At 45.1% G+C, this 8,182-nt stretch overlaps 1 long non-coding RNA gene across 1 annotated transcript; it reads left to right on the plus strand.

Annotated features, from left to right (window-relative positions):
• Positions 1-295: 295 nt before the first annotated feature.
• Positions 296-7,980, plus strand: LOC110300408 (uncharacterized). Its single transcript, XR_002378568.3, has 4 exons — positions 296-755; positions 4,426-4,624; positions 5,706-6,411; positions 7,899-7,980. It is a non-coding gene; the product is annotated as an uncharacterized LOC110300408 (long non-coding RNA).
• The last annotated feature ends 202 nt before the right edge of the window (positions 7,981-8,182 follow it).

The raw sequence follows: 8,182 nt of genomic DNA on the forward strand, positions 1-8,182 counted from the left end.
TGTTTAATGAGTGAGCCATGGGTCATCGTGTGTCTTGGGAGGCTGAACAGGCCATCCCTTCTATTTCTCCTCAATAGCAATGCCAGGAGAGGGGTCGGGAACATTTGGGGGAAGATCCTGCTGGACATTAGGATGTGTGCCAATCCTACTCAAGTGAACACATCTGCATCACAATACATTGAAGGTGGGAAGTGCCGATCCAAAGTGCTTTGGAAGAGTGGCTTCTGTTTCACAGAGAAGCCATTGCTCTGAAGTGCCCCATTTTCATGGCTTGTGGAGTCTAAGCCTAAGGCCCAAGTCCTTCTGATCGAGGCCCAGCCCGTGGACGGTGTGAGGCCGGTAGCGGCCCCCGGCGCGCCGGGCTCGGGTCTTCCCGGAGTCGGGTTGCTTGGGAATGCAGCCCAAAGCGGGTGGTAAACTCCATCTAAGGCTAAATACCGGCACGAGACCGATAGTCAACAAGTACCGTAAGGGAAAGTTGAAAAGAACTTTGAAGAAAGAGTTCAAGAGGGCGTGAAACCGTTAAGAGGTAAACGGGTGGGGTCCGCGCAGTCCGCCCGGAGGATTCAACCCGGCGGCGCGCGTCCGGCCGTGCCGGTGGTTAGGCTGCTCTGCCTGGCTAGGCTTACACAGTGCTGATAGAAGGCCACCTCTTGCTGTTCCTGGAAGACTGTGATGGGCCCCTGCAGACCCCCTAGAGCAACTCCAATCGAAAGCCCTGCATCTAGGCCATAGGAGATGGATTTCTAGGCAAGGTGGGCAGCACATAACTGGGAAGAGACTATGCCAAATCATTGGCCTTATGGGCTGTAGTCATTTTGGCATGGTAAATAAGGTTACAAGAGAAGGTAATTCCAACAGGGACTAGGGGTCATACTTGCCCAACAAAATGGGGAAGGATCTCTTTAAAGGTGTGGGCTTTGTTCCCCATAATCTTTCAGTCACTAGACATCCCAGCTCCAAGGCAGAGAAAGAGAGCCTTGGCAGGGGACAGATGTGCTGTGACATCCCTCTAGCATCTATGAAGCATGTTGCAGAGGAATGGCTGGAGGAAAGAGTAGGAACTTGCCCATCTTAGTACTTCCTCTGCCTTGTAAGTCGCTGAGTCAAAGCTTTTATTTGTTGACTGAATAACAAAACTTTGTCCTGCTTTAACCCATTCCTTGCCGTGAGGTTTCTGTCTGTTTGGTTTTGCTGAGACAAGTCCTCTAATGTTTTTGTATTTTTCTCCTGTAAACACTGAAAAGGCTTGTTTTTGTTTTCTGGTTTTGTTTGAATAAAACCATCCTTGATGTGTGTGAGTGGGGATACAGTGAAGAGGTATATCATGGGTAAAGGGAGGGAAGAGGCTGTCCACGTCTATGAGAGCTTTGTTACTCTGTGGACGGTAAGCCAAGGTACAGATGCGGGTTTGACACCCTTCCATGCAGATAAAGCCTGAGGAAGCTCACACTGGCCTTAAACGTTTGCTCTCTCTCACTCGAATCCCCTCTCCCCCCACATCCCCCCTATGCTGGAATACAGACACGCACCACATCGGCCAGTGAGGCACACTTCCTTAATAGGGACCTTAACAAACATCTTCCAACTGCTTCAGAAGAGACCCAGAGGCCCTGGAAACTTCCACTGAGGCTCTTACTTTCTCAGTCTGCCTCTGAGCTCTGACCGACCCTAGAAGGTCATGGAGCAGCACACAAGGAAGGGAAATGGAGCCTAAGCTTCCTGAGCATGTTACAGGCAGGCTGGCTAGGGCTCCCACCTCCTCCCTTGACCATTTATTGGAAAACCATCGTGACTAGGCCTGAGAGAGTCAGGGATACAAACTGCTCTTAAAGAAAATGTGCCATTTCTCCTAAGGAGCAGTGGGAAGGAATTCTCTCCACTGGGAACGGATAATCCCTCTGAGCTTGTTTGGCAACCTCAAGCATATGTCTGAGTCGGGGTTTTCTTACCTTCAAGGTGGCAAAGCCATCAGTCAGCTTATAACATTGCCATAAGGGTGGATGGTCATGGCTATGGACATGTCTATATCACATTAATGGAGAATTTCTCTACTATTGCAATTCCTGCAAGGGGAGAGATCTCTCTCTCCTTATCACACCACGTGTGAAGAATCCTAAGAGTTACAGGGAAATGTCAGAACCAGTGGCGTTCCTTGGTGTGGCAAACCCATCCCTGAAGCCAAACTTCCTCCCCGGGGCATCTCAGCATTCACAAGATGATCAGCCCAGGGGCCTGGTGTCTGTTTGGAAGGTGACTGGGGAAGGCCTGGAAGTAAGGATAAAATGACAAGTGCCCTGTGTGTTTGCTTTTTATCTGTTGTCTATTTAGATGGGGCCTCCCGGTCCACATGGCATGAGCCATGAAAGAGGAAATGTTCGGAGTCCTTGTCTTCACTTACTCAAAGCATTTGCCTCTGTCCTGGTGTGTGTGTGTGTGTTTTGGGGGGTCACATTTCCAAGTGGTGGAAGGAAAAGACTACTTTAACTTAGCCCACTCCAGAACTAATCAGATTTTGGGCAGAGAGACTGTTGTTTGTCATTTATACCCTTCCCACCCAGAGATGCTCCATTCCCTGGAGTCTGTCAGAGCTGAGGAAGTGGTGGAACATGGACAGATGGACAGACAAATGGATGGACAGACACACAGACAGACAGATGGGCAGGCTGGGGGAGAGACAGACATATCCATCTGGCAATCTTCCAGTGAGTCTGAGAAAATATCTCTCCGTTCACTGCTATAAAGATCACCATGAAGATGGGGTCACATTCATATATGTGTTTAACTGTTGTGACCCCTGAAGACAAGAGGAACTTTGAGTCCCGTTGTCTGCCCCTTTTCTGTTAGGGTAGGGACACTGACACATGTAGGTAGTCAGAGCTGTGGTAAACAGCATTTCCTGCTGCCTTGTAGTTCAGATTTCTTTTTATTCATAGCTATTTGCTATGATATTGATACTAATAGCTGACTGAGAATATGTTTGTGGGAAAGACAAAAATGAGTGTTACCATTTTCCTTTACCCACCGTGAAAAACACGTGTTTCAGATGCTGAGTTTTAAAAAGCCCAGTAGGTCCTTATGCCACGTAATAGCCAATGCTTATTACATTGTATCTATTTCATTTACTTTGTCCTAACCTATAGGATGTTCAGATCATAAATTCATTTGATATGTTTACCATCTTGAATGCTGGAGAAAATTAATCAACAATTTGAGGGGTTAAAGAATCCCCCCCCAGTCAATAAAATAGTTTTCTTTGGGTTTAGGTCTTGGTATCAACTCACGACATCTTAAATGTGGGCTCTATCTTTCATTCTCCAAATGTCCTACACAAAGCACTGGACCATTGCTGTCTCCCTTTTCTCCATGTGTAAACTAGGGGACTTGTTAATAATCACTCTTGCTACAATGACAATTTAAAAATATTTATATAGCTGAATTGTTCTCAATGCATAGTAAATTTCCAGGAAATGTGACCTATTATTATCCCAAATGGAAAACATCACTTAGCTGTGGGCTCCTTGAACAAGAGGTGTAACTATATGCCCTCAATTTTTTAGCACAGTCCTTAATATGTAATAGACTTCTCGTAAATATTTGTTGACTGGACAACAGAAAGACTATGGCTCGTGAAGACTGTCCAAATGGTTCGTCTTCATAAAGCCTGCTAAAATATAAATTTTGATTGTAAAGATAAAAATCAGTTCTTCATTCCCTATAGCAGTTTTTCTACCCGACCAAATGGCTGAGCATCTATAATGAGGCCCAGGATTGTAAGCTGGAGACTCAGACCAAGGAGGTCAACAGTAATTTTCACCATGGCAGTATCTAAACACTAGTGAGGCTTACGATTATCTGCAGATGTCAGCTGAAGAGTAGGGGAGTTCAGGCACATGCCCACAGTAGCATCAGGGGACCTACAACGTGTACCCATATGAGACCCAGCCGCCCCTCCCAAACTCAGACTCATGATATTTATAGCCATGTTGCTTCAGTGAGGGGCCAATGGCTGGGGGAATGGGAGCTGCCATGGGGTCTGGGGATGATGGGAAACAAAGTGTCTCTCTCGGAGGCAGCTGGGCTTATTTTAATGGGCAAGGTCAGCAATGAAATGACCAAGAAGAGAAATGGCTGCCATTATGCATCAGTTACAATCTTATATCAATTATCCCCTGTACCATTCCCTTTGCCACGGGCTGAAGCAAACATGGCCCCTAATCAGTTTTACATCTCCGTTTAATTTTATTGGAAAGAAGAGCTGGCAATGCATCACAGGGGCCGAGTGTGACACGAAAGGTGACCCCCCCTGCCAACTTAATGGCACAATACATAACCCTTAATGAAGTCGCTATCTTGTCCCTCTTCTGCTGTCTGGGCCCTATGATTTACAACGGCATCATTTGCTTGGCTCCCTTTTCATTTCAGCTTTGACAAAGTGGATGAAACAATTATCTCCGTTATCGGCCAAAGCGGTAGACATGTGAGAGTTGGGGGATTTCTGCAGGTGGACAGCCTTGGCTAAGAATCAACACCAATGGTGAAATGTGCCCAGGAATAGCTCCCACCTCTCTCTCACTTGTGACTATGAGCATCTGAAGATGGATTGTGTATCCTGACGAGCACTGTGAGTCTTACATCATTGTGGCAAGGAGTCATTTCAGAAGAAGGGGAAGCTGCCGACAGAACAGAGCTTGGGATTTTGCAGTTTATTCTCATGGGAGCCCCTAATATTGTTTTCAGTGCGTGCCCAGGCCATGTTCTCCCTCACACCATCTTCTTATATTCATCTGTGGGCAATAGCACCTGCACTTTATGTGTTATAAATGATACCTTGTATTTATTTATCATAATTGGTAATTATTTATTAACTTGTTCAAATAATATTTGTTTGGTACCTTGTGGATAGTAATTTAGGTGCCGAGGGAACAAAGAGAAGGAGTGGCTATGGAAATTATCTTAAAAAAATGGAATACTCTACGGGCACAAAACCGTGACCTGACTCTTCAGTAAATGTAGCAGGCATAGAGACAGAGATAAATGAAACAAAGTATGTAAACCGAACACATAGTTGCCCAGAAGAAGTTATTTTGAGATGAGGGGGATAGGATTTGAACAATTAAAAGGGAAGAGTTGGCTGACCACAGTACATATGACTGTCCCCAGCACTGAGGGCAGACCGTGAGCTTGAAGTCATCCTGGGTAGCACAGTGAGTCTGTCAAACAAAGAGAAAAGCCTTCTTCCCTACAAAATGCCCTGGGATGTATCATCCTGCAGGACATGTTTTGGTACAGAGCAAAGTTGAGTGAATATTCTTGTCGGTGGCCCTGAGTATCCAACTATAAGTGACAGTGGATCAAATCTTGTGGAGGAGTTGCAACATTTGATTGGGAGATTGTCTGAGAGTGGCGTCTACAAAGGCAGGAAAGGCAGCAGAAACTGCATTCAATTCTGTCACTTAGGTTGGATGGGGAAGATGTAATATCTTAGATATTCTTGGTGGGGCCTTTGACCTATGGTGTTTCTCCCTCAGGAGACTTATGGATGTGGGTACACAAGCACATGCTGTCATTGACTAAATTACATTGTCTTTGGCTATACAATTTTCCAAGAGATAAGCTTACAAAATTCAATCAAGTATCTTCTTTTGCACTGGGTAGACTTGGGAAGAATTGCAATTAGTTTTTTTTTTTTTTCTAACTTCCAGGTTCCCTGAAGAACAAAAATCATAGGTCGGAGGTTCATTAATCAGCGAGATTCTCTTTGCAAATACCACCTGAATGAGTAGTCCCTGTTTTTAGAGAGATTTTTAAAAAACGATGACAGTCTGCACCATGGCATTGTTCTCAGGCCAATGGAGCACTGTAACATCAATGTGCTTCAGCAGAAATGGATCCTTCATATAAATCTGCTCGTGAGTAAACTCAAAAATGACTACATCCTATCAACTGGCGTAGATGAATATACAGAAGCTATTCATGGAGACTTCAATAAGCAACCCATCCAGTCTCTGCCTTCACTATGCCCTACTTTGTACTGGAAAGTAAAGGGGACAGCTTGGTACTCACACTTTGTATAACTAGGTTTTCCAAAAGTAGCGCATACTCACTTTAGACAAGTATGTCACCAGGTTGGCTGTTGAAGCAGGGTGACAATAAAGGTCCCAGTCAATAGTCAACCAAAGTGATATGTTCAGAACCCATTTACTCGAAAGAGCATTGCTTTAATGCTCCTGCCCCACATCCAACCACCCCTATATGCTTCCTTCTCACCCAGTTAGCCACTGCCCAGTCTTCAGTGGCACATTTGTTGCCTTTAGTATCAAATCCTGACTGTTGTCTTGTCACTGACAGGTGTCTTCTAAAATAAAGAGAGTAGCAATGGAGCTGAGGAGAGCGTGCTGTGTAGAGTCTGTAAGTTAGAGAGCTATTTCATCTGTTTATGCTGCTAAGTGGGGGAGTTGAAGAGGGGAATCTGTATAGAGCAATGACCTGAATACAGCTTGTAGCTGGGGTGGAGCACCACATGGGAAGGGCCATCCCATCCTCCCCCCTGGGCAGGTAGGGATGCGTGATAGGATAATCTCTGGGATATAAGACCTATTTTTTGGCTAGAGTTGGAGACGAGGGAGGCAGGAGAGAGAACCCTGTGGTTACTTCCTTCAATCTCAGTAAATTGGAAAGGTTTGCCCTGGTGCCTGCTGATATTTCCTGATGGAAATTTCTGCCGCTGATAGAGATACAGATGGAGTTTACGGACATGGGACTGTAGACACACTCTGGGATAATGAAGAAAATGCCCATGGTAGCCATATGCTCGGTGGCAGTTTACTAGAAGGAACTCCAGTTGAGTGCATACAGAATAGCGTTCTTGGCAGCAGTGACTAAGGGGGATCCTCTGCATTTCCGTGCCTTTTGAAAAAGGATCTTTTGATCTGATTTATGTGAATTTTAAAGGAAAAAAAAAACAGTCTTTTTTTTTAATGCTCTTTCCTCTGACCTTGAGATTTATTTCAGAGTGATTAGGGACCTGGGACGAGGGTATACTCAGAGAACGGGCACTCTTCTCTGTTGGCTCCGTTTCCTTCAGGGCTCTGTTGTGGCAATTCTTTCTCCTTGGGAGGCTGCAGCACCTATCTGTTTACCTCATCCAGCTTGACTGGCACTGCTGCCCCTGGCCAATCTTCCCACTGAAAATCTTCCAAGCTCTTGCCCAGGGTGATGCAAGTAGAACTTACCAAATCCAAGGTTAGAACTCAAGTCACTCTTGTCCGGAAGTTTGTAGAACTCATATTCTCTGAGTATGGCAGGGCTGTCTAATTTGGGACACAGGGAAGGCTGCTCAGAGTAGTTCTGTGTGTTTGTAAAGTATATAGCACTATATTTTAACTTGAGGGTCTGGGTTCATTTATAACATGAGGTTGCCAGGGTGTGTGTGTGTGTGTGTGTGTGTGTGTGTGTGTGTGTGTTATTTATCATAACTTTAAGGGACTTTAAAATGGAATATGCTAGGGCCCTCCTCAAATATGATTTAATTCTGTATATTTACTCCTGGAGTGTTGTTGTGACCCAGTAAAACTGAGCAGAGCAAGTGTTATGTGTCTCACCACTGACCCAACTTATTTTACTCGAGGTCAATTTGCATGACAGAAATATTATAGCAACACTTTAAAGTGTGAGAATACGTACAGAGAGAGAAGCCCAATTGAAGGCAAGATGCTCTGACCCAGGACTAAGCCAAGAATAATTAGGAGCACTGTTTTGAACTCAGTGTGTGCAGTGAATAATTTGCCTGGGGCTTTTTGATATGGGTGTAAAGAGAAAATGTGTTCAGAGCCTGCAAACTGTGCTCTAGACTCAGGCCAAAGGGGCTAAACTGTGCGATTTTTCTTCTTCTCCAGCTCTGTTAGACAACACCTTGTATGCACCCTGAAGGCAGCCATGGGTTAAGGTGCAGTTAGAGGTTCACGTGGGCAAGGCAAGAATTGCGGCTCATTGGGTTAAAGGTAATCACTTACTTCCTAGATAAATCTCTTTCCCTCTTTATGAAATATGGCAAAAGAGCACCACCCTGTCCTCACTGCAATCTCCTTCCCAGTATCCCTGCCCTTCCTTCTCAGGCCTAGCTCTGTACTCTTAATGTGATCAGCCTTGCTCATTCTTGGCTTCTATAGAGCATTTATAA

Source organism: Mus caroli, unplaced genomic scaffold (genome assembly GCF_978045245.1).
Source record: "Mus caroli unplaced genomic scaffold, Mus_caroli_1 scaffold_10, whole genome shotgun sequence".
Lineage (NCBI taxonomy): Eukaryota > Metazoa > Chordata > Mammalia > Rodentia > Muridae > Mus > Mus caroli.